Source organism: Lissotriton helveticus, chromosome 5_1 (assembly GCF_964261635.1).
Source record: "Lissotriton helveticus chromosome 5_1, aLisHel1.1, whole genome shotgun sequence".
Classification (NCBI taxonomy): Eukaryota; Metazoa; Chordata; class Amphibia; order Caudata; family Salamandridae; genus Lissotriton; species Lissotriton helveticus.
The window spans coordinates 2,026,560,491-2,026,587,951 of NC_136065.1; the positions used below are offsets into that span (position 1 = coordinate 2,026,560,491).

General features: G+C 47.0%; 1 protein-coding gene across 2 annotated transcripts in view; it reads left to right on the forward strand.

Moving 5' to 3' along the window:
• Positions 1-27,461, forward strand: part of LOC144756201 (E3 ubiquitin-protein ligase TRIM39-like) — a 319,451-nt gene that overhangs the window by 132,046 nt on the left and 159,944 nt on the right. The gene's annotated exons all lie outside the window — the stretch shown is intronic.

Consider the following 27,461-nt stretch of genomic DNA (forward strand, 5'->3'; position numbering starts at 1 on the left):
ACTTAAAAAACTAACTGCCCTTTGCTTTGTTCCTCCTGAAAGTGTAGACGAGTACTACACTTCAATTACAGAATCAGAATATTTTACAACAAATGGAGAAAAATTGGCACCTATACTAAATTATTTTGAAGACACACGGATTGGCCATCTAAGCAGGCCATGTCACAGGAGGAGACCACGTTTCCATGTAGAGTGGTGGAACTGTTACTGGAGCTGCTTAGAGGAAGGAGTAAAAACAAACAACGCCATAGAGGGATGGCACAACTCCAACAAATCAATTGGCAAAGCTCATCCTAACTTCTATCATTTTTGGGAAATTTTGAAGAAGGAGCAAAGTTTCCAGGAAATGAGAATATAGCAATCGTTATCAGGTAGCCTGAACCCACGTATTTCTACCAGAACAAAGGAAATTGTCAGAAAGACTATTGGCTGTAATTCAACAGTTTACTGTGGCTTTTCACTACCTTGATAATCTTGCTCACATCCTACATTTCTAACACACAAACATGTTTTACTTGTCTGTTTTGCCCTAAAACTACTCCCACTCATTCAATTGACTTGTTCCCAAAAAATATTTTAATTAATAATAGGAGTCGGGTCTCCTTATCTTAAGATGTTTTCTTTCTTCAATTCTTGGACTGATATTCCATCTGTTACTTTACCAAGAGTCCTTTACTTTTTTTATAATCCACAGAAAATCAATGTGAAAAATCCATAGTCCAATTAAAACAGTTTTAATATGCACACTAAAAACTGCATATAAAAATACTGTACCCAATAAAAAAATCCTGAAAAATAAAGATATGGCTCCAAAAAATGCAACAAATTTGAACGTTGCAATCCAATTTTGATGGTAATCCAATCTCATTTCGAAATCCATAGAAATTCAATACGAAGCAACCCAATAATAAAATCCAGAATTGTTTACAAATATTTTTCGAAAAAAATGCAACAAATTCCAAAAATTCAATCCATTGAGCCCAAAAATCATGTTGAAAAATACTGATAAACACATCCAAAACATATAACGTTCACTAACATTGTAAAAACATCTAACAGCGATGACCATGACAATATATTTAATATTAAACGTGTCGCTAAACTAAAAAAAACTTTCAAAACACTTTTGTTTCATAAAGTGTTTAATATATATACCATTAACCACTTCATGAAACAAAGTTTCTTTTAAAAAAGAGACCAGACACACATTTGTTACATCTAACTACCGCCCTTGTCTCTCCTTACAATAAACATTACCACTACACTATCTATTTTAATAATGTAAATTTGTCTTACCTTAACGCAGCTCTCCCTTGCTTCTGTTCTCTCTAGCGACGATCTCCGTAATGATGAAACTCGCATCGACGCCATATCATTCTGTAAAGATAAAAAAAGGACAATGTCTCCCATTGAAACCAATAAAAAAGCGAGAAAGTTGTAGAAAAATGTATATAAAAATGTTACTGAACATAATACAAATTTTATTTTTATAAATTACGTATATTTGTACTCTATTTTTTATATATTTTTCTTAATTTATTTCACTAATTATAAATATGTAAAAATAATTTTTAAAATAGTTAAATACATTAGATGTTCTATTTCTTAATACATTTAATATATATCCCCCAAAAATTAAAATTGCTAAATACACATTTTTTAATTTAATCATATAAATATAATGTATTATATTTTTTAAACATAAAGAATTATAAAATTAAATCTACTTTACATGTTTTCCCATTAAAAATGTTACCCATCAGAATAATAAAATATTCCAATACCTCTATTTTAATTACCAATTGTTTCATATTTAAAACATTAATTTTATTTTTTATACCTAAACAAAAAAATTCTATTTGTTATGTTAACCTGACAAATAACTATTTACAATAAATATTAATACCTCAATATTAACTTTCCCAAATTATACCTAATCAATGAAATAATTAGTACCATTAAGATCATAAATAAAAACTATTTAATACCAAAATAATACCAGAGTATTCATATTTTTCCTAAAAAGAAAACTAACATTTTCTAACAACTATTACCTAATTAATAAGTTAGTATTATTAATACCCGAGTATTAACGTAACAAAAAATTAACCCATCTCATTAAAAAAATAATCTCAAAAACAGAAATATTAACGATTCAATAAAAATATTAATACCTAAATATTCATAACACGCTGGTATTAATATTAATACCTGAGTATTCATTTACCCAAAAGTATACCTATTCCATTTATAAAAATATATTCTCATAATAAGTAATAACTATTTAATAACAATATTCATACCCAAGTATTAATAACATTCATAAATAAAAAACAATATTTTAAATTAATATTCACAATATTTTAAATTAATATTTGCTATATTCTAAAACATAGTCTCAAAATTTTAAACAAACACTTATCATACATTAATTACCCACGCGTTGTAAAAGCATGCGTTGTACTTGTACGTGCATTGTAATGGCATGCGTTGGTAAAGCATGCGATGTAAGTGTATTTGCGTTGTAAAGGCATTGCATTGTAATGCCTGTGTTGTAAAGGATGTCTCCCTGCCTAAAAAGCAGCCTTAAAAAAATTGCATGGCCACAAACGCCAAACTATCAGCAACTATGTTGATAACCAAATCAAGGCCTCTGATAATTCTCCCAAGGAAGTCTTTAAGATTGTGCAATGCTTCATGAAACCCCAAGCTATGAAAAGCACTTTTTCCCCCTCTGCTTCTTTGTGATAATTTGTCAACTTTCTATCAGGAGAGGTTCAAGCAATTTATTCTTCTTTCACCACGGAGGAGTCGGATACTACAGCTATTCTACCATTCTAACTTTTGGGCTGATTTTCGCCCATATTGTCTATAAGCCTCCCTCTTAGGGCTGAATAGAGTTAGATCTGGTTCACCCCTTGATCCCTGCCCTGGAAGAGTTTTTAAATTGCTGGCCCCTCTGCTCAACCCCCATTTAAATTCTATCTGGAATGCCTCGCTGGCAGCGTGCTGCTATCCGTCTATATGGACACAGGCATATGTGGTGTTGATCCTTAAGAGGGATGCGGACCCCGCGGTTCTTAAGAATTTTAGGCCAATCTCTCTTCTGCCAGCTCCAGCAAAAATCCAAGAAAACGAAGTTCAGCTGCAGCTATCTGACTTCTTGGAGGGTAATAGCCTACTCCACGACTCTCAATCAGGCTTTTGGTCGGGCTACAGTACAGAGAGTGCCCTGTTGGAGGTGGCGGAAACTATACAGGAATCCTTAGACCAGGGCGGCTGTGCTATGCTTGTGCTGCTGGACTTGTCCGCAGCCTTTGATATGGTATCACACCAGATTTTACTAGAATGATTGGCACTGCTAGGAGTCACATGAACTCACTTAGCTTGGTTCCTTTTTTTTCTCACGGCCCGGTCACAGCAAGTATTTCTCCGCCCTTATATTTCCTCTTCTAGCCCTCTTGTGTGCAGAGTCCCCCAGGGTTCAGCATTGAGTCCCACTCTATTTATTGTTTCTTACCCCCCTGGCTTCAGTTGTTGAGCACTGTGGAGTGAGAGTGGTCTCGTACGCCGATGACACCCAGCTGGTGTTCTCCTTAAAAGAGCACGCAGAGGTTGCTTCCAGCAGTTTTAGGCAATGTCTGATTGATATTTCTTCATGGATGACTGACAGTTGCCTGAAATTAAATGCTGATAAAATGGAGGTTATGTTTTTTTAATCAACCTTCCCCACCACAGTCCGATCTCTGGGGGCCGGTGGAGCTCAATCCCCCTCCCGTCCATGCCACATCAGTCAGAAATTTAGGTTTCAAATTTGATTCAAAACTCTCTGGCAAGGCCCAGATTGGGCAAGTCTCCGCTTCCTGTTTCTGGAAACTGAAAGCCCTGCAGAGATGTCTTCACCTTTTGTCGATGGACTGCAGAGAAACAGTGGTCCGCGCTCTTATTACATCTCAGCTGGACTATGCGAACCGCTTGTATTTGGGCCTTCAAGTCTATCTGATTAGAAAACTGCAGATCATCCGGAATGCTGCAGCTAGGCTTCTTGGAAACGTGCCACTCTGTCATCATATCTCCCTACATCTGCACAGCCTTCATTGGCTTCCAGTTAGGAGAAGAATACAGTTTAAGGCTCTGTCCTTGGCCATTAGAGCCTCAAGAGACCGCGGCCCTGGATACCTGAAGCTGAGACTCCAAAAGTATAGCCAGACTAGAACCATGCGACCCAATTCTCAGGCGTTGCTCCAAATTCCTAGCTTTGCCAAGACCAGGATTGGCGAGCTTTCTCAGTGAGAGCGGCTGCCCTCTGGAATTCCATGCCAGACAATCTTCGTAAAGCTGAGTCTGAATTCATGTTTAGGAAGGCTTTGAAAACTTGGCTTTTTGACCTCTCTTAGTCTCTTACTTTCTCTGCCCTCCTCAGTGGTTCTGATGCTTAGTGCCAGGACACCACCACTGGTGGTAGCCATGCGCTCTACAAATGGAATGGAATGGAAGGAGAGAAGCAAAGCACCCAACTCACCCAACCGAAACGCGGAGGCAACGGTCAACTAAAAATCCACCGTTGCGAACAACCGCTATAAAACACCTCCAACAAAGGCACAAAAGGGGGCAACAGCAGACCGTGCAAAACAGTAGGCAAACCCAAGAAGGCACAATCACAGGAGAGATTGGATGTGGAAGCCGTAAACACAGAATCCAACTCACCCAAATAGCAATCAATCAATCATAGCATTTGTATAGCGCGCTACTCACCCGGGCGGGTCTCAAGGCGCTGGGGGGAGGGGTCCGTTTACTGCTCGAAAAGCCAGGGAGTTCCATGACTTGGCTGCCAGGTAGGAAAAGGATCTTCCTCCGGCGGTGGCTCTGTGGATGCGCGGAACGGTGGCGAGGGCGAGGTTGGTCGATCGTAGCAGGCGGGTGGGCGTGTAGAAGGTCAGTCAGTTGTTGAGGTACTTGGGGCCCAGGTCGTGTAGAGCTTTGTGTGCGTGGGCGAGGGGTCTGAACGTGATCCTCTTGCTGACGGGGAGCCAGTGCAGGTCTCTCAGGTGGTCTGAGATGTGGCTGCGTCGGGGGATGTCCAGGATGAGACGTGCGGAGGAGTTTTGGATGCGTTGGAGTCTTTTCTGAAGTTTGGCTGTGGTTCCGGCGTAGAGGGTGTTTCCGTAGTCTAGGCGGCTGGTGACGAGTGCCTGGGTGACCGTCTTCCTGGTATCGGTGGGGATCCATCGGAAGATCTTGCGGAGCATGCGCAGGGTATTGAAGCATGATGGTGTTACGGCGTTGACTTGTCTGGTCATCGAGAGGGAGGAGTCCAGGATGAAGCCCAGGTTGCGTGCGTGGTCCGTTGGCTTGGGAATGGTGCCCAGGGCGGGGGGCCACCAGGAGTCGTTCCAGGCGGTGGGTGATGATCCCAGGATGAGGACTTCCGTCTTGTCTGAGTTCAGTTTCAGGCGGCTGTTCTTCATCCAGTCAGCGACATCTTTCATCCCTTCGTGTAGGCTGGTTCTGGCGGTGGCGGGGTCATTGGTGAGGGAGAGGATCAGCTGGGTGTCGTCGGCGTAGGAGATGATGTTGAGGTTGTGTTGGCGTGCGATGGGGCTCATGTAGATGTTGAAGAGAGTGGGGCTGAGTGATGATCCTTGTGGTACGCCACAGATGACTTCGGTGGCCTCTGAACTGAACGGGGGGGAGGCGGAGACTCTGGGTTCTTCCGGCGAGAAACGAGATGATCCATTCCAGTGCCTTCTCTTGGATTCCGGTGTTGCTGAGGCGCTGCACTAGGGTGCGGTGGCAGACGGTGTTGAATGCTGCGGAGAGGTCCAGGAGGATGAGGGCCGCCGTTTCCCTGTTGTCGAGCAGGGATCTGATGTCGTCTGTGGCTGCGATGAGGACGGTCTCGGTGCTGTGGTTGGCTCGGAAGCCGGACCGTAACTGGTGGAGGGATCCTTTCATCTCGAGGAAGGCGGCGAGCTGTCTGTTGACGGTCTTCTCGATGACCTTGGCCAGAAACAAGAGGAGCGAGATGGGGCGGAAGTTCTTGAGGTCGGAGGGGTCAGCTGTTGGTTTTTTCAGGAGGGCGCTGATCTCGGCGTGCTTCCAGCTCTCCAGGAAGGTGGCGGTGTTGAAGGAGGTGTTGATGATGTCCCGGAGTTTGGGTGCGATGGTGGAGTCGGCCTTGTTGAAAACGTGGTGGGGGCAGGGGTCGGTAGGGGATCCGGAGTGGATGGTGTTCATCGTGCTGAGGGTGTCTTCGGTGCTGACCGGGGTCCAGGCGCGGAGGGTGCTGGTGGGGGGCGTTGGTTCGGTGGTGGGGTGCGTGGTTGGTGCGCCGAAGCTGTAGGATGTAGTCGGTGGATGGGAGGGCGTGTGGGCTGATGAAGTCTTCGATGTCTGCGCTGAATTGTGTGTGGGGTCCCGAGGGTCTGTAGATGAGGGTGCCTCTGAGTGTGGTCTTGGGGTCGGTGTGTATCTTGAAGTGGAGGTGTTCAGCGGTGGTCAGGGTGTCGTCGGAGTTGGTTGTGATGCGGATGGTGTTCTTGTGAACGATGGCGATTCCTCCTCCCGTCTGGTTGACACGGTCCCTCCGGGTGATCTTGTATCCGTCCGGGATGGCGATGGCGACGTTGGGCGCTGAGGAGGCGTTCATCCAGGTTTCCGTGAGGAAGGCGACGTCTGGTGAGGTCGTGTCGAGCAGGTTCCAGAGTTCGACGGCGTGTCTGTGGACGGAGCGGGTGTTGAGCAGGATGCACTTGAGGTGGTTGCTGCTGGTGCTTGGCTGTGCGGGTGCGGTGCAGGTCTGGAGGCAGGTGTATTTGCAGGCTTGGCAGTTGAATGGTCCTTGGGTGAGTTTCGGGGTGGCTCGGTAGCAGGCGGGTGTTCGGCCGGTGTTGAGTGCCTGGAGGCTTGCAGCGGTGTATGTTCGTCGGGCGCAATAGCATCGTCGAAATCCAGGGTTTGTGGCGCTGGGCGCGGTCCAGGCGCAGACGGGCTTTCCTTTGGCGCGCCCGCTGCGCGTGAACGCTGCACGTATGTGCGGACTCTGCCATATATGGAGAGTGGGGGGGGGGGGCGGAGCGAGGGAGAAGCAACAACCTCCAAAGAGGCCAGAGACCTCGACAAGCCTGAACCACATCCCAACGAGCAGACAAGGTGGAAGAAGAAAGGTCCAACAAAAACCTATCTCGAAGAAAGACAAGAATAGAAGCCGGACCACTAACCACGGATCCAGGCCAAGAGAAGAGCACCAAGAGACAAAAGAGCCTCAACGTGCACCACAGTCCTTAAGTGTGGAAGGCTGACGTGACAATGGAATGCCACAGGCCACCACAGAAGAACAGTCCAAAGATGCCAAAACAGCCACTCAAGAGTCAGTCCGATGGATACAGGCGACAAAGATAGGACAAAGACCAGTGTTTTATCAAAGAGGGACATTTTGAGGGTCTAGCGTACGTGCCTGGGAAGTTGGGAACAAAGGAGGGTACGCAGTTCCCTGGGGGAGGAAGAGGTATGTCCTGGGAGACCAAGGAGGAGGTATGTCCTGGGAGACCAAGCTGAATAGAGGGTACACAGAAAGCTATCTAAGAGTGAAGGGGGAGGGGGATCCTAACTTTCAGGACCTAAAACCCTCACACACCCAGAAAGCTAGGTGTCATGCTTCATCATATGGGTTTTTGCTCCTCGTCAAGCTGGCGGTGCAATGCCTGACGGGCACCCAAATGGGGCTCTCTATCGGAAATCTTTTGTCCCTGCCAGTTGGAGCATGCGGGTATGGGGGCCTGGTGTGAAAGGGTGTAGATGTGTGTAGGTGAAGGTGGTGCAGAGTTAAAAAAAAAAAAAGGTTGGGTAATCCACAGGGATTTTTATTGGCGTGGTTAACTACCTTAGTAAAAACGAATAAGTGGTGAAATAGACTTCCTGGTGCTAGGATCCAGGGTAGTTTACTCTACCATGTGATTAATTGGTGTGTGGTCAACATGTTTATTGCAATCATTCCTAGGGATACAGCGCAATTCGTCAGGACCTATAAAAGTGCACTATCTACACACTGTGGACGGCATCACTTTACCTACTCCACATGCGGTGGGCTGGTAGGCCGTGGGTCCTACCACGTCATAGTGCAATCGTAGTGTAAGGGATATGGTGCTTCAACAGTCTCCTCCCGTCGTATAAGGTAAATGGCCTATGATCGCCGTCAGTTGCGTCTGTCAACCTACCCGGGCGCATGGCAGACCGTGTTGAAACGGTAGTCCATGCAACAGTTACATCCAGAATGGACGACGCGAACGGCCTTTACCTTGGCCTACCTAAATATTTGGTGCAACGCCTGCAGATCGTGCATAATGCGGCTGCGAGACTGATAAAACACATCCCTTTCAGACAGCATGTCTCTCCGCATCTGCGCGAACTGCACTGGCTCCCTGTGGCTATCAGAATAAAATTCAAAGCTCTAACGCTGGCGTTTAGAGCACTAAAGGGGTCCTGTCCCAATTACTTAAAACTCAGACTCCCCCGATATCAGGAGAGATGCCTACGATCCAACTCTCTGCTTCAGCTACTTGTCCCACGAGCCAGGAAAGCTAGACTTGGTGGCAGGTCCTTTTCTGCTGGCACGGCGATACTCTGGAACGCCCTGCCGGCCTCCATCCAATCTGCCACGACGGAATCTAGCTTTAAGAAGCAACTAAAGACCTGGCTCTTTATCCAGAAAACCTAAGCACTCTTCCCCCTCTCGCTTCTGCCAAAAAATGCTCAGCTAGCGCCGGGACACCTCTTTGCGAGGTAGCTGTTCGCGCTCTACAAATATCAGTATTATTATTATTAGTATTGAAGCACCATATCCTTACACTAGGATTGCACTATGACGTGGTAGGACCCACAGCCTACCAGCCCACCCCATGTGGAGTAGGTAAAGTTACGCCGTCCCCTCCACCTTCACTCTTAGATAGCTTTCTGGGTACCCTCTATTCAGCTTGGCCTAACAGGACATACCTCTTCTTGCCCCAGGGAGCTGCGTACCCTCCTTTGTTCTCAAAGACCGGTGTTGACACAAAATTGGAGCCGGAGTCCAGGTAAACCGACCAAACCCGCCCTCTCCAGCACCAGCAGGAGCGGAAACCAAAGGCAGTGAGGCCAAAGGAAGCAACCGACAGCACAGACACTTTCATCCCCCCCGAATCCTCCAGAGCACCTTTGGGAAGAGGGAAAATAGGAGGGAAGGCATACAGAAAACCCAAAGGCCAAGGAAACGAGAGAGCAACACCCAAGCCTGAGGACAGACCACCGCGGAACAAAACCGGTAGGGAGTAGAGCATCGTGAGGGGAAGTTAAAAGACTGATCCAGAGAGTACAGATCCGAAGACAAAGATGCCGGAACAGAGGAACAGACAGACAACGCAAAACAGAGAACAGGAGGAAGCGGCCCAAGCCGTCCTTGCAAAATTCAGATGCGACTGAACGTATACAGCCCTAAATGCCAACAGATGAGATTTACAAATCATGGAAGGCAGCAGGCACAGAGACATGCACCAGGACCCCACCAACAAGGCGCAAGTAACAGCAAGCCACCTGATTGTCGGGATGAACCAACAGACCCGTCCGCTTCCAAAGACCCCAACAGCCCCCCAACCCCAAGGACAGGCGTCAGAGGTCAACAAGAGGAGAGAAGGAAGCAGAAAATGCACCCCCATACCAGGGTGGGAGAGCAAAGCCACCATACCAAAGTATGAACCAGAACAGAGGAGAGCGGAACCAGAGCCACGCAAACTGTATGGGAAAGGTTCCAACAAGCAAACAGAAGAATCACGAAGGACCTGATGCGCAGGCGAGCCCATGGAGCCACAGCCGTGGTGGCAGCCACCAACCCCTGGACCAGCAACCTACCCCGAGCTAGGGCAGTAGGGCGACCCAGCAGGACCCGCAGAAGAGTCAAAAGGACAGAGAACCGAGCCTAAGGGAGAAAACAGCCCCCTGCAAAGTGTCAAACAGGCCTCTGAGAAACTGAAGTCCCAGAACAGGATTCAGATGAGAAAAAAGCCAGATCCAACATGAACCCCAGATCCTGGAACAAGGCCATCAACGCCACCACTGCCAGAAGAGCCACAAGGCGAGTGGAAGCAAAAACCAGACAAAAGCAACATAGGGAAACCCAGGGAAAACCAAGACCCAGCAAAACCCCCCACAGCAGGAGCCAACACCGCAGAAAAACCCAGGGAGCAGTAGAGAGACTGAAACACAACACCCAAAAATGGTAAAGGAACCCGTCCACCGCAAACCGTAGGAACGCTGACCCGCCGGACCGACGGGAAAGAGAACAAGCATTGGCATAGCCAATAGGTCTCGCTTTTAGGACCTTATACGTATTTAGTTATGTAGCATAATATCCTTGGTGCAAAAACATTAACTGTTGCATTGTTAAACTCTTATAAGGCCCCAAAGGCGAGACCTATTGGTTATGCCAATGCTTGTTTAACAAGGCTACTTGAAATGACATTGGAACATAGTACCAGTTGATTCATAATTATATTAAGAGTGGGCATTTTACCTTTAAACAACTTCACAAAGCATTGGCAGGACAAAAGAGACAAATCTGGACTATGTGAATTATGTAAGGGTGGGATTCAAGTTATTAAACAGGTACTGTTCATTTGTCCCTGCAAGCCTGTAATAGAAGCGCAGAAGCATTTTTTAAAAACTTTGTCTAAAATATAGTTTGCTTAAAATCAATGATCTGATTGCCCTAGCCAAGTAATTCCCTGATGAATTTGTGTGTCGTAATGTGCACACATTTTAAAAATAATTTTACCTATGTATTAGCAGCATATTAATGAAGAGACTTTCCAGTTAATACGTTTTTTAATCATTACTTCTGACTGTATGTATTGTTGAAATCTGAGTTCTAAATCAATAAATTGATTTGACTGTTATTTACAGTACATAGAAATGACAAACCTTCCAGAATGAAGCGCTTTATAGAGAAATTATTATTATTATTAAATAAGCATCATCAATGGCTTAGTATAATACTTTTAGAATTATTTGCCATTTCAATAAAACTAATATCAGTCAGTATGTCTATTATTTTTCTTTCAAATGCATTGTCACTCATTACTATTTCAATGACGGTTTCATTATTTTTTTAACCATATGTATCTTTATAATTTCCCCTTTTAAACTGAACAACTAATCAATGTTATTATGGGCGTTGCCAAATCATTTGGTTGTTTAGGGTTCTTGAGATCAACATATGACACCATCACACTGCTACTATGGTACTCAATGATAAACGTATGTATTTGACTATGTAAAGGTTTCTTTGGTAGAGGGCAGACTCACATGGGCAACGGAGAGTTTGCTACCCATCAAATAAATGGCCTCAATACAGGTGCAGCTGAAGTTGCCACTATGAAGTCTACAGTAACAGAGACTTGAGCCACAACATGTTAATTATGAAAACACGATACTTGCTGCGAAGGAGCGTCCAGCAGTACCTGTATTGAATGCTACCTACATTGCTAAGGCATTTGGCGGGACAAAGTTTTGCTACTCCACTTCGCGTTTTTTCTAGAACATTTTCATGGAACCTTTCTTGTTCTTTTGTTTTTTGAACGAACCTGTCTTTCCGTGGAACTGCAACGAAGCCAAACAATAAAGAGGAACGTGGAAAGACTAAAGGAGAAATGATGAATAGGCTGCCAGGGCAGACTGAACAAACCACCATTTATATTATGTGAAAAGAAAATTCTATCAGGATCTGACTACTTTTGAAAAGGAAAACACAGGCAAACCCAATTATTCTGTCTGAAAATTGATTCTCTACCTTTGAAAAGCAGCAGGAGATTGCATTTACCATTTTGGAAATTTTGTAGTTCCATATTGATGCATACTGTGCCACTTTAACTCAAACCACTTGTCACTTCCTTTGATATGCTTAGTGCCCCAAATCACATCAAGAATTCGCTTTGGCATGGTATTTCATTTTGTCTGTCTCCAGCTATCATATATTAAGTCAATAATGGAAAAAAACATAGCAGATCCTTCATTTTCAAAACACTTTTGACACGAGGGACAAATCCATCTAGAAAAACAAGCTGGGCCTCAAAAGTGGTGCACGCCGCGAGCGCCCGCCGTGGCAAAAGTGAGAGCACCGCGTTTTAATGACCCGTGACGACGGAGGAAAGACAAATGGCTGCACGTGCACCCGCGCGTAACCACACGCTGGTGGCAGGCAACAGCATTTGGTAGCACTTTCAAAAGCCAACAACTAAATGTCTCGCGTAGGGCAGCGCATGCGCTGGCGAGACCTAAAAACTGTGACTTCCAAGCCCAGGGAAGCCAAATAATTGCCCACCAGGATAAGGGGAACGAGTGACAGCAACAGGGGCATCCAAAATGAGCCACACCTTGAAGTACTGGGTTTTTCAGAACCTGTACTGAACCGGTAACCCAGCAGTGTCAGGGACAACACCCAAAGACTTCGGGTTCTTCCTGTTTCAGACTACAGAAACACAGAGTCTTCTAGGTGAAGTCAAAGATCGAGTTTATTGGCTGCAACCAAGTAACAGGTATCCTAGAAGTACAACACGGTGTATATTCTCAGGAGACTGCTCAAACTTACAAAGCCAGCCTTCTCTTTTTATACAAAATATTATGCTTCAGGCAAACATTCTTCAGTTTACAGTTGACCATTCACATATTTTCAATACAAAGGAAAAGCAGAGTCATGATGACAAGCCCATATTTCAGTTTGCGCAGCCCACAATCAATTATCCGGCAAGGCCCAGTATTTCCATCAGATATCGACGGACCCCCAATAAAAACGGGCACCTCCTCCTCGTAAAACAAGTCATAAAGTAGGAAACAGGGACAGGTGTGTGCAAGATTAGGCGTGGTTCGTGTGCGATGAAAGGTTTATGGCATGTTGTGCCTTGATACTATCTCGTTCGGCCACTGGGAGAGGAACTGACCGAACAGGTTTGGCCTTGGGCAGTGGAGTCAACTTGCCCAGGTCGCAGAGAAGTCAGGAAAGGTCTTTGTGTCCTTCAGGATCGTGTTTGGCCTTAATCATTGGCCTATGTGAGGGCAACTCACAAAATGGCTGCCGTACACAAAATGGAACCCGAGGGTTCAGGACGAAAACTGCGATTTCAAGGTGAAATCGTCACTCGAATATGACGAAAATGCTTGTGCATAGTATACCAGCCATTCTCGGTCTTCTGGTATCAAAATCGTCATGATACGAGGTTGTTTATAACAAGGGTCCAGAATTTCAAGTACTACAGACCCTCCTTTTGCCCTTACATAGGCAATAACCTATACCCATGCTAATCTGAGTCCAGGTCTATATTCGTGAAGTCATTGAGATGTTGCTGTAGCATCATCCTATTACTTAGCTCGTCCTTCGATACAGGCTTCCTTATACACGATGCAGCACAGAGGCCACATATAGCAGGAGCGCACTGTACGCACAGACAGAACAGGAAAAGGACGGCCAAGACCATCCCAATGACCATCAGAATTTTCCATCCCCATCCGGATACCAGTTCCCAGAACCATCCCATTAACGACCAATCTCCTTTGTCTACATGAATGGATTCGGAAATCTTATGTAGTTTGGAGATGGCCTGGTACACTGTTGGAGCGTTATCTGGCATGAAAACACAGCAACTCGATTGGATCACCCTACATACCCCACCTCGGTCTGCAAGTATGACGTCTAACGCGACCCTGTTCTGAAGGGTCATAAGACGATCCGACTGGAGCTCAGCAGTCAAGTTACTAAGGGCACCGGCAGTTACAACTACGGTGGATTCAACCACCCTTGTCAATTGCCTTATGTTCCTGCTGTTAACCATGGGTCCCCAGAACGGCAGAAAACCCCTCACGAAGTCTCCAAATTCTTGTTCTGCAGTGTTCTCTTCACTGAAGACACCTCTAACTATCCTTGTCTTATGGTAATCTGCCGCCGCTGTGTAGGTGGGAGGCAACAGGAACGAAACAAAGCATGTGCCCGAAAAGTCAGGGGGCAACCATGTATAGGCTCTATCATGGCAGATGAAATAGGTACCCTTAGCTGCTAAGAACGGAGGGGAAGTCTGAGACGCAAAGACATATGTCTCAGTGCAGATACTTTTCCCTAACTGAGCTCTGGGATTCTTGCCAATACCTTGCAGACATAAGTGACCCTGATGGGGTACAATCCAAATCGGGGAAGATCTCTTAGCTTGCTGTTTCTCACTCAGAGTAACTCCATATCTGGTCACGTTCCATCCTATATATACTAGTTTCTCATCTCTCGGGATAGTCTCGTAGGAGATATCCTCCTTAATCATCTCTACTATATCCTTAACTAGAGCACTATTCTTACGATTATCTTCCACAGAACGTAGGGGGTAGGTCTCGTGCGTAGATGAACATTGTTCTGTATGCCCACACAGAACCATTGTGGCTGAATGGCAGGACCAGATAAGGGATACCTTTATCCGTTGTGTGAGGCATAAGACCACACACCCAACAGTTGGTCATGTTCATTACTAGTTGGTGTTGGTGCAAAAGCTGAACGAAAGAGTTATTAATAAACTCTAATCTCCTAGCGGAATCATGTTGAGGAAGAGGTTGAAAAGAATGTGAGGAAATAGTAGTAGGAGGAGGTATGGGCGATGAAGTGGGTGCAAATGTCACTCGAAAAGAGAATAAAACATATCCTATAAAAAAACATCATTACACAATATGAAAATACATAATATCAAAAAACGTTTCTTGGTCATCATTCTGTAAATTGTAGTCTTAAAGTTCATTTGTTTGGCAGGTCTCTCCATCTCGAAAAACTCCATCCTCTCTAAAATGCTGTTTGCGATGGTAGGGTGTTCTATGCTAAGGAATGCTTTCGTCAGTCCGGGCAACTCCCTTAGACCAACCAGAACTGTCGACCTAACGTCTTCAGCTGCACCCCAAAGACTTTGGGCAACCGCGACCCTACAGCTGAACCCGGATGGTGGTTCGAAAAACAAAAATAAAAAAGTTTCTCAGATGAGAGCTGCACTTTCAAAAAAATGTTGGTAAAGGAAAATTTATTTGTCCATAGTTCTCGGCCTCAGATTATAGCGTTGTTTCCCAGATACTGTCTGATCCTAAAAAAGGAGTTCAGGCTCTGTAGTGTCCAATCGAATTGACGGCGGCACAGCTTCTTGCAAAAGATTGTCACTTTCTTTTTCAGTAATTGTTCCTTTTACACGTGCATCACTGAAAGGTAGAAGTCGCGGCACAGTTTCAGTCTCTGAGTCAGCCACACCCTCCTGGACCCACCGGTCGTACGGCAGAGGCAAAGGAACCCTCTTGCAATGTACGCCGTGGATCCAGTTTTTCTTCCCCTCCACTCGAACAGCTGATCTTGTTGAGAGAAGAACTAGATGAGGGCCTGTCCACCGGGGCTGGTCTTTCCTTGTTCGCTGAAAATTCTTGACCAGCACCCAGGATCCAGGATTGATCAGATGTTCTGGAGCTTCAGAGACCTGAGGCAGAGTATCGTGAACCTGTTGGTGTAAAACACGCAATTTAGCCGTCAGTTCATACAAATAGTCAAGCAGTACAGGGTGTTCGATTTCACTGAACTTTGTGGGCCTTGGCACTCCCCATATGTTGGCCGGGCGGCCAAAAACGATCTCGTAGGGACTAAGTCCCACTCGCGAATGCACAGTCATTCTAGTGGATAGGAGTGCTAAAGGCAGAGCGTCAGGCCATTTAAGACCAGAGCTCGCTTGAATTTTGGCCAATTTTAGCTTTAACGTGCCATTGTAACATTCTACTAGTCCAGCTGATTGGGGGTGATTTGCAGCGTGGAATTTCTGTTGGATGCCTAGCCCTTCACATACTTTCTTCATCACTCGACCCACAAATTCACTCCCATTGTCACTCCAGACCATTCTCGGCATTCCAAACCTAGGGAAGAACTCTTTGGCAAGGGCTTTAGCTGTGGACAAGGCAGTGTTGTCCTTTAAGGGATATGCTTCTATCCATCTTGAAAAGGCACAAACAACGAGTACGTATTTCAGATTGTTGCACTTTTCCATGTGGATGAAATCTAGCTGCAAAACCTCGAACGGATACGTTGGAGGGGCAAAATGACCAGCTGGAGTTGGGGTTCCCCTACCAGGATTGTATTTCAGACACACCATGCAATTCTTGACCACATTCTCTGCACACTTAGGAATTCCAGCATTTTGCCATACTGGAGCCAACAACTTACAGATCTCTTTCACACTGATGTGAGCCATTCCATGAGCCATTGTAACAACTGCAAGCACATACGCATCGGGTAACAACCATCTCTGATGCTCTGACAATTCAACCCAACAACCATTCACATCCAATTTCCCCTTACTCTCTCTCCATGTACTCAACTCTTTCTCTGTAGCTTCAGCTTGAATAGACTTTACACTCTCTATCGTGTCTTCACACATTCCAATGTCACCAATCCATCTTGCAGAACCTGCAACATACATTCGACTCATCACATCCCTCGCGGTTTCTTTTGCGACTTCGTCAGCAAATGCATTTCCACGACCAACATCATCAGTCACCTTCTTGTGTGCACTGCATTTCACAATCGCAACTTGCAACGGAAAAGTTAATGACTCAAGAAGCTCATTCACCAACTGACCATGCTGTATCTTAGCTCCATGCGAAGTCAGGAACCCACGTTCTTTCCACAATCGTCAAACTGTGAGCCACACCAAATGCATACTGGCTGTCGGTATATATGGTCACTCTCATTCCTTTCGACAACACACACGCTCTCCTAAGTGCAATCAATTCTGCTGCTTGAGCTGAATTATGTGGGATACGTGCAGCTTCAACAATCGTATGCAAAGTCGTAACAGCATAGGCCGCAGTCGTATCACCATTCGGAAGCTTGAAGCATGAACCATCCACCCATAGGGTACCATCACACTTTGAAAGAGGAGTGTCCTGAAGGTCTATTCTCCCTTTCGTTTCTTCTTCTGTTCTGAGAAAATAATCATGCTGTTCAGAAATATCTAACTCTGTTTCAATCGGCAACAACGTGGCTGGGTTAAGCGTGTTGCATCTTTTTATGTGCACATGACTCGCTAACAGTGTCAACTCATAACCTGACAACCGAGCACTAGTTAAGTGCTGTGTCTTGGTTCTGTTTAACAACGTGTCCACTGCATGTGGAACCATCACAATCAATGTATTATTCATCACTAAACCCGCAGACTGGCGAATAGAAACAGCTGCTGCTGCTGTGGCTCTTAAGCAACTCGGCAACGCTTTAGCTACCGGATCTAAGGTCGATGAAAAATACGCGCATGGACGCTGCCTGTTCCCAAACAACTGTGTCAACATTGACAATGCACAACCTTCTTTCTCATGGACATACAATGTAAAGGGCTTACTGTAGTCGGGGGTACCCAACACAGGAGCCAAACATAATGCATTGCGCAATTCGGTGTATCTTTACAAGTTAATGCCACCAAAGGTTTGGCCAACGAAGAAAAATTCGGTATCCATTGTCTGCAGTAAGATGTAATGCCCAAGAAAGCACGCACTTCTCTCTGTGTCCTAGGCACACTCAGTTTTGCAATTGCCTGAATTCTTTCTGGGGTCAGTTTCCTTCCCTCCTTCGATAAGAGATGACCTAAGTAGGTCACTTCTTGTCGACAATATTGCAATTTCGAAAGGGACACTTTGTGATGCAAATCAGACAAGTGATGCAACGACGACAACGTGGCTTCTTTACAGATTTTCTCAGTATCTGCAGCAACAAGCAGATCATCAACGTACTGAATAAGGGTAGCGCCATCAGGTAAAACAATTGTGTCAAGCTGTGCTTTTAAAGCTTGACTATATATCGATGGACTTTCACAGTAGCCCTGGGGAGCGTGTTTGAAGCGGAAACTTCGACCTCCTAAACTGAAGCCGAAAATATCCCTACTCTCTTCGGCAATCTGGATGCTGAAGAAAGCATTCTTCAAGTCAATCACCGAGAACCAAGTCGCAGAAGCTGGAATCATAGTCAATAGGGCAGTGATATCAGGAACAACTGGGAATTGTGGCACAACTATTTTATTCACCTCTCTAAGATCAATCACGAATCTGTAAACAGGTGGCTGAGAAGGATCAGTACGTTTCAAAACAGGCAGAACAGGACTATTGCAAATGTTGCCTCTTGTCTCTTCAATTACATCTTTTTCAATCAAATCATAAATGATCGCTAGCAACGCTTTTTCACCTTCACTAGAAATCTTATATTGGGGAATTTGTGGCATTTTAACATTGGCTTTCAATGTCACAACATATGGCGGTATTTCCAGAAGACCCACATCATTAGGACCAGTAGCCCAAAGAATATCCGGAAGAAGCGACAACTCTGTCGGAAGTTTATCCTTCGACAAATACATTGGGGAGACTACTTTCTTACCTAGTGTAAGTTGTATTCCTGAAGGAGAACTATACAGAGTCGCATACAATAGTTTCAACAGATCCAATCCTAACAAATTTTCACCACAACCTGTTGTCAGAATAAGGGGTGCTTCTAATTCACAAGGTCCAACAGAAAGGGACATAGGACTAGAAATCGGGTTCCTAACCGGGGCGCCAGAAAAACCTACTGAAACATTCATTTCGCCAGACAAAGGTGCGCCAGGGAGTTTAGAGTGCATAATGGAACTCTTTGTAGCACCAGTATCCAACAGAAAAGGTTCCGACACACCTGATGTAATCACCTCAACATAAGGTCCATTCTGATATACTGGAACTGAAACAACTCCCTCTCTTTGTCTATGGCTGTCCTAGCAATCATTACCTTCCATATTCTCATCTTCTGCACAGTAGTCATCAGCATAGTACTGAGCTGTCCTATTAGACGCGTTATTCTGCTGATCAAACCTATTCATTGAATTTTGAGGTGGAAATGAGCGCGCGCTCTGGGGGAAATTTCCACGTCCTCTACCTCTAGGCGCTTGTGGAACACCTCGATCTCTCGCACCAGAAGCACCATTCATGCGCTGTAACAAAATAGGACAACTATACTTAAAATGACCCTCTTCTTTACAATATGAACACTGATTAGGGCCTACAGGAACACGCTTTTGGGGATACTCTAACCTTTGCGAGTTCCTCTGAAACTGTTGAGGTTGCTGATAGTTACTCTGACCACCACGTGGCGGATACGCTTGTTGTAGAAGAACCTTTGTTTTTAATTCTTTCGTTTTCTTGTCTGCTCTGTTTTTCTCATCTTTATCTCGATTTTCGTAATACTGGGCAGTAGCCAATATCTGTGCTGAAGAGGAAACAGCCCACAAACTTTCTGAATCTTTCAATTTCTTACACAATTCGGGAAGCAAATTATGTACAAACTTGTCAACGAACAACCGTTGACCACCTTCTGTACTCATATCTTGACCACTGTGGTCGACAAACGTCTCTTCAAACCTAGTGAAGAAATCAGACACTGTTTCATCTTTCTTCTGCTTACACGCGGACAACTTGTCCCAATTCACTCGCATCGCAGGCATTAAAGTCTTCATGTAAGTAATGATCCTACCAGGGAGATCTGCTACTAAAGGCTCGGGTTTAGCGCTACCAACTTGTCGGTCATTTGCAGCACTAATATTGACCCATGTATCACCTAACTCCTGATCATGTTCCGCATGACGAATCTTTCCCCATAAAGGCTGTGGAACAACATTTTCAAACAACATGTCTATATCCGCTAAATTCATAATGCAAGAGCTTGCCATCTGTGTCAATTCCTTGTAATACCCTGCAGGATTTTTACAGGGATCAGGCAATGTCTGCATAAGGGCCAATACTTCAGCGCGCTTCCATGGAACATGTACCCAAACACGCTGAAAATGTGCTGGTACCGCAACGATGTGATTAACGGCATCCGCTGCAACGGCATCCTTCCATACCGGAGGAACTTCCCTCATTGGATACTGTCGCGCCTTCCTTCTAACAGAGGAATTATGCTCAAACAATGACCGGGAAACACCCTCACTCCTAAACGATAATAAGGTCGCAACTGCTTTTTCAACATCAGAACCCACAATTGTGCCTTTTGCAAAATCGTACCGTACACGACACAGCTCAGGTGGATTACATTCTAAATCATTTTCCTCCAATTCCTCTCAAAGAAAAGCGCACACTTTCTCAAACGTATCTCTGTTTCGGTTCTTCCCACTGATGGAAGACATCCATAACAGAATCTAGCTCATACCTTGTAGGCTCAGTAACCCATTTATGTGCCTAATAATTCAATGTTTCCCGCTCTCTAGAGCCGGGCAGTTTACTACGCAACTGTTTGCTTGTTGAAACAGGGGTCATACTAGATGCCCCAAATAGAGGATATAGGAGACTAGCGACAGTGTCAGTCATTCTCTGTCGAACGGAAGGAGAAGTCGACGAGAGAACAGGAGAAAAAACAGTGTGAGGCAGGGTAGATGCAGATGCAGACGCAGAGGCAGTATCAGGAAGAATACCAGAAAGGGTAGTCGATGTAGTAGGCAAGATCGTAGGAAGTACAGATAGAGCAGGTAGCAAAGTCGGCGGCCCTTGAGGAGGCTGTGCCATAGGAGTAGGAGCCAACTGAAGGGCAGCTGGCGGCTGTGGAAGAATCGAAGGCACAACAACCGGAGGTTGCCCAACTAAAGGCTGCGGAGGTGCGGTAGCACTCTGCGCATAAGGGGGTGACGAACTCAATAAATGCAACATTAGGGGATCTTTTTCAAGTTCTTTTGCTGCATCCTGCTGAAGAGGCGGCAAAACTGGATAGCATTTATCGATCACCATTTTACGTTGCCTGTGCAACTGTTCACTCGCTTGTTCTTCCTCATCCTCTTTATATTGCATAGCAGCTTGCATTATCGAAATACCCTTTTCTCTTTTATTCCTTTTAGCTAATTTAATTTCTTTCTGTTTGGCTACCTTTCGCCATAGGCGGAAAGAGTCAAACATCGCCGGCCGGGCTTTCTTCTTGAAAAGTCTAACCTCTAGATTATCTAATATCTCTGTGTCAAAACTACCATATTGGGGCCATTTTAAAACACCATCTTTTCTGGTGTATTTAATCCATACTTCATTATATGTGATGGGGCCTACGCCGTGTTTCACGTAAAGCTCATAGGTTGGAGTTCCAATCGGAGGAACCGGACACGAGTCCTCCAATCGGGAATCCCTATTACAACCAAAACAAAACAAATTTCCAAGTCTGCTAAGACCAGGCATCTTCGCTCACTAGTCTAGCTTCAAACGATTATCGAATACGATATTCTCGTGAATACACGAGTCCCTCGGCTTTGGTACTTGCAAGTTCCAAATCAAAGATCCCAAGGGGATACCCAAAACTAAGAAGCAACTAAGGACTGGGAGACGCTCCACTTATACTTAACTGAGGTATCGATGACTGCACCAGAAGACTCGTCTATCGTTTCGCTCTACCAATCATCAAGGGTCCAAAACAGGGCGATAGTCAGGGCAGCAGTCCTTCGTAGCCGTTGTGAAGCGGGGAACCTCGCAGCAAAGACTTTCGGACCACGTCGACATGCAGGGGTCGAAGTGGCGGCCTTCCTCCAGAATTTTCACACGAAGCTCCTCACGAACCTCTGGCTTGGACCTGTACCGTTGTAATAGCCCTACGTTGGGCGCCAACTGAAGTACTGGGTTTTTCAGAACCGGTACTGAACCGGTAACCCAGCGGTGCCAGGGACAACACCCAAAGACTTCGGGTTCTTCCTGTTTCAGACTACAGAAACACAGAGTCTTCTAGATGAAGTCAAAGATCGAGTTTATTGGCTGCAACCAAGTAACAGGTATCCTAGAAGTACAACACAGTGTATATTCTCAGGAGACTGCTCAAACTTACAAAGCCAGCCTTCTCTTTTTATACAAAATATTATGCTTCAGGCAAACATTCTTCAGTTTACAGTTGACCATTCACATATTTTCAATACAAAGGAAAAGCAGAGTCATGATGACACGCCCATATTTCAGTTTGCTCAGCCCACAATCAATTATCCGGCAAGGCCCAGTATTTCCATCAGATATCGACGGACCCCCAATAAAAACGGGAACCTCCTCCTCGTAAAACAATAAAGTAGGAAACCGGGACAGGTGTGTGCAAGATTAGGCGTGGTTCGTGTGCGATGAAAGGTTTATGGCATGTTGTGCCTTGATACTATCTCTTACGGCCACTGGGAGAGGAACTGACCGAACAGGTTTGGCCTTGGGCAGTGGAGTCAACTTGCCCAGGTCGCAGAGAAGTCAGGAAAGGTCTTTGTGTCCTTCAGGATCGTGTTTGGCATTAATCATTGGCCTATGTGAGGGCAACTCACAAAATGGCTGCCGTACACAAAATGGAACCCGAGGGTTCAGGACGAAAACTGCGATTTCAAGGTGAAATCGTCACTTGAATATGACGAAAATGCTTGTGCATAGTATACCAGCCATTCTCGGTCTTCTGTTATCAAAATCGTCATGATACGAGGGTGTTTATAACTAGGGTCCAGAATTTCAAGTACTACAACCTAACTGTTCAAAGCCTGGGTATACAGAAACTGAGCGGAAGGAACAATCATGCGCCGGGATCAGGAACAGAGCGAAATAGAACTCCAGGCCCTGTTCCGTCACCAGAAGCAGCACAATAGCGCCCAAGGACAAAAACAGGCAGACACCAGAGAAGACAGCAGATTGCATCATGGGGCCAATAGGCAATGGGGTAACCACGAAAACAGGCCATTAGGGGGATGGCCATGGAGCAGAATCCGGTAACCAAGATCGATGACAGACAAGACCCAGGAGAGAGAAACCAGACCGGACCAACGATCCAGGAGCAACCGAGCCGAATTCCCAAACTTGCAACCACGTCAACAATGCAGACGGGGATCTCCCAGCCAGTGAAACACCAGTAGTCGAACACGTAACCTCTTGAAGAAGAAACCACAACCACCAGGCCACGGTAACACCACCTGGGCAGAACACTAAATGACCAATACCCAGGGTCTCCCGGAAACTCCAGAACATGGAAAAAAAACAAGTCCCTCTGCATATACTGTCCAGAGAGCAAGCCAAAAAAACCCTGGCTCCACCAAAGGCAGGTAACGGACCAAGGTTTCCGGGCAGCACAAATGCACCAAAGCGCAGTCCAGAGAAACCGCCTACCAACCACTGCCGGCTCAGTAGCCAAGGAGAGGGCCCTTAAGGCAGTAAAAGTACAGCAGACAGAAACACAGTCAAGACCTCCACCATCGCCAAGACAGGAGTGAGATCCCCCTAACCCGAAAGACAGTCGAAACAGGTACCCTAAACTTTTAGAATGGACCAGCGAAGCTTAGGCTGGAGAAGCGCCAGTACGCACCCCAAAAAAGAATGTGTGTGGTGTGTGTGTGTGGTGGGCTTAGTTCGAGTTTTCGTACCCTGCACACTCACACACTGCCCCTACACACTCACACACTGCTCACCCTACATACTCACACAATGTTCACCCTGCACACTCACACAATGTTCACCCTGCACTCTCACACACTGCTCACCCTGCACACACACACTGCTCACCCTGCACACACACACTGCTCACCCTGCACACTCACACACTGCACACTCACATACTGCTCACTCACATACTGCTCACTCACATACTGCTCACCCTGCACACTCACACTCTGTTCACCCTTCACCCTTCACACTCACACAATGTTCACCCTGCACACTCACACGCTGCTCACCCTACACACACACACACACACACACTGCTCACCCTACACACTATCACGCTGCTCACCCTGCGCACTCACACAATGTTCACCCTGCGCACTCACACACTGCTCACCCTGCACACTCACACACTGCTCACCCTGCACACTCACACACACTGCTCACCCTACAAGCTCACACACTGCTCACCCTGCATGCTCACACACTGCTCACCCTGCATGCTCACACACTGCTCACCCTGCATGCTCACACACTGCTCACCCTGCACGCTCACACACTGCTCACCCTGCGCGCTCACACACTGCTCACCCTGCGCGCTCACACACTGCTCACCCTGCGCGCTCACACACTGCTCACCCTGCGCGCTCACACACTGCTCACCCTGCGCGCTCACACACTGCTCACCCTGCGCGCTCACACACTGCTCACCCTGCACGCTCACACACTGCTCACCCTACACACTCACACACTGCTCACCCTACGTAATGTGAAAAGACCTAGCTCTGCTCTTTGGCCTGTGTTGTAATCGTACAGTAGGTTGTGAGTAGTTGCGCTTGATTGGTTGGGGCGTCCCCTCCTTGCTGCTCCCCTCACAGAGGGCCGGGTGCCTCCATGAAGCTCCCAAGACATATGTTCAGCTGTTCTTTGTTTTAGCTCCTGTGTGTAAGCGCACAAGCATACCCTGCTCTCTCTGGAACACCCACACTGCTGAGTCTCTCTCTCACTCTGCTGTCACTCTCACTCTGCTGTCACTCTCACTCTGCTGTCACTCTCACTCTGCTGTCACTCTCACTCTGCTGTCACTCTCTCACTCTGCTGAGTCACTCTCTCCCCCTGCTGAGTCACTCTCCCCCTGCTGAGTCACTCTCTCCCCCTGCTGAGTCACTCTCTCCCCCTGCTGAGTCACTCTCCCCCTGCTGAGTCACTCTCCCCCTGCTGAGTCACTCTCCCCCTGCTGAGTCACTCTCCCCCTGCTGAGTCACTCTCCCCCTGCTGAGTCACTCTCCCCCTGCTGAGTCACTCTCCCCCACTCTGCTGTCACTCTCCCCCACTCTGCTGTCACCCCCTCACTCTGCTGTCACCCCCTCACTCTGCTGTCACCCCCTCACTCTGCTGTCACCCCCTCACTCTGCTGTCACCCCCTCACTCTGCTGTCACTCTCACTCTGAAGGTCAGTGGTAGCTGAACCTTCTACAGGAGGTGGAAGGGAAAGGGGGGTCATCTGAGTTTCATCACTGGGGTTCGGCACCATCAATGGGAACTGAAGGTCAATGAAGGATAAGCATACCATTATTAATATGAATTGAGCATACATAAGACTAGTGGCATAATCAATAGGTGCTGATCTTAATAAAGGTGAACTTCACACATAGGTCTGGATTAATGCAGGGGACAGCAGGCCGGGGTGACGTGCTTTAGGGGTTGACAGAGAGGAATTCACCTAAGGGAAGCGCCTCCCTAAGGTGGGGGAGGGTAAATGAAATTTGTGATATATTTTATAGGTGTATACATTAGTGTGCACATGGGTGTTCTCGTCTTCAACAATAAGAATCTCGTGGACACGTAAAGGAAGCACCCCCCCCCTAAACAGATCCAAGGGGGTCTCCCTCACCCAGGTCGAAGGCACAGAGCCTTGGTACCGGCAACCAGAGGACTCTGCCAAGCAGACTGGGAAATTGCGAGTGATACTTGTTTTTAAAAATGTAAAGAGAGCGAGTTGTCTGCGGAGGTGTGGGGGGGAGGGGGTGGCACCAGGGAGGGGGCCTCTGTTATCTTGTCAGGCAGATTAGAACATAGTGTGGATTCTCAGAGCAGATGGCGCTTTAAAGAGATGGGGAGGGGGAGTGAGCAGGAGACTGTCAGCATCTGACTGGGGCAGAGGAGATGCGCAGACGAGAGGAGACGGAGGTAGGGAGGAGGCAGAAACAACAGAGGGGAGAAGAAGAACCAAAAAAAAAGCGTCACACTGGCCGAGGAAGCAGCCTCGCAGCTCCGAAGGATCCCCACGACCCCCCCGGGCTCTTCTGGCCTCCAGTGACCGCAGCGGGGGCTGGGGTCCTGTAACATCCGGGCTGCGGGATGCCGGGGGAAGCGGACTGTCCCTGACGGCACTGCGAGAGGCACAGCTCCGAGGGGTGAGAGACAGCATCCCCGCTCGGAAAGGCAGGACCTGAGCGTCCCACAGCAGCGGAGACCAGGGGCATCCCGGCAGGAGGAACCGAGGGGGCACCCTGGCATCCGAGCCTAGGGTAGGGCGGCACTGGTTGCAGGCAGCAGAGCTCGAAGGGAACGGGGTACAGGGCTTCACGGCATCGGAGACTGGAAAGGAAGCCGGGGTCCCACAGCATCAGATCTCTGAAGGACGGGCAGACAAAGCGCCACAGCATACGAGCACGGTGCAGAAAACACAGCGCTAAAGCCGCAGAGACTGTTGGGACAGAAGCACAGAGGTCCACATAGCCTGGGGCAGAAAGTCTGAGCTCGTGAGCACCTGAGTTTACAGAGGCAGCAAGAGAGCGTCAGAGCCTGGAGAGGCAGAAATACTACGCTCAAAACGTCAGAGCGCAGAGAGGCAAAAATACTGCTCTCCAGACTTCACAACCCAGAGAGGCAGAAAGACGGAGCTCATAAGCATCAGAGCCTGGAGAGGCAGAAAGCCTTGGTACCGGCAAACAGAGCTCTGCCAAGCAGACTGGGAAATTGCGAGTGATACTTCTTTTTAAAAAATAATCCCACCCCCGAAAACGTAAAGAGAGCGAGTTGTCTTGTGGAGGTGTGGGGGGGTTAGGGGGTGGCACCGAGGGAGGGGGCATCTGCTAACTTACTGCACCTCACCGCGAACTACAAAAAAAAAGCCTGCGAGTGGTGCGCGCGTGCGCCACTGCGAGCATATGTTTTGAATTATCTCAGCTGTCAAGCCGCGATAATTCAAAACATATGGCCTCTGGTGCGTGTAACAGACACCAATAGGCCATGGGCGGAACTACGCGACCGCCTATGGCCTATTGCGTTAAAAAACAGCACGCACGCAAAGGCCAATGAAAATGGACCTTGGAAATCCACACGCACGAGCTATGTGGAATTTCAAGGTCCATTTTCAAAACGCCGGGAATAGGACTCTCGCTGCGCGACACTGCATGCAGTGTACGCAGAGCCCGAGCCCTAACAGGCATGGCTGGTGGGTGGTAGGGGTTTATATGACCATTGACTTTTTTTTTTTTTTTTTTTTTTTTTTTTTTTAGCGTTTTGATTGGCTGGCTGGAGGCAGGACTGCCTCACATAGGGGCCCTTTATGATGGCAGGCGGACTCGCCGACCGGGCGGATAACATGCACAATATGGTGGCGGTGTCTGCAAGACACCGCCATCCTTATTATAATCATGGCGGAAAGCAGCCCTTCTAGGTTGCGGTGTCTGCATTTGGGGGCCTGTTGCGGTCCCCCAGGGTGTTGTGGGTGCATATGGGAGGGTACCTTTTGCATGCACCAGGTGGCAGGCACCACACGGTGCCTGTCGTGTTGTGCATGCAAATGCACGACATGCATTTCTTACATTGCGGCAGGTGCTGCTGACCACACCGCCCGCCGCAATATAAGAAATGCCAGTGTGGCGGGGGCATCCTAATCAGAATGGCAGGACCACCGCACCTATGGTGGGCACTTTGTCCGCCCACCATCGTAATGGACCCCTTTGTAAGGACTGGGACGAGATGGACCCATGAGGCGGTAATGT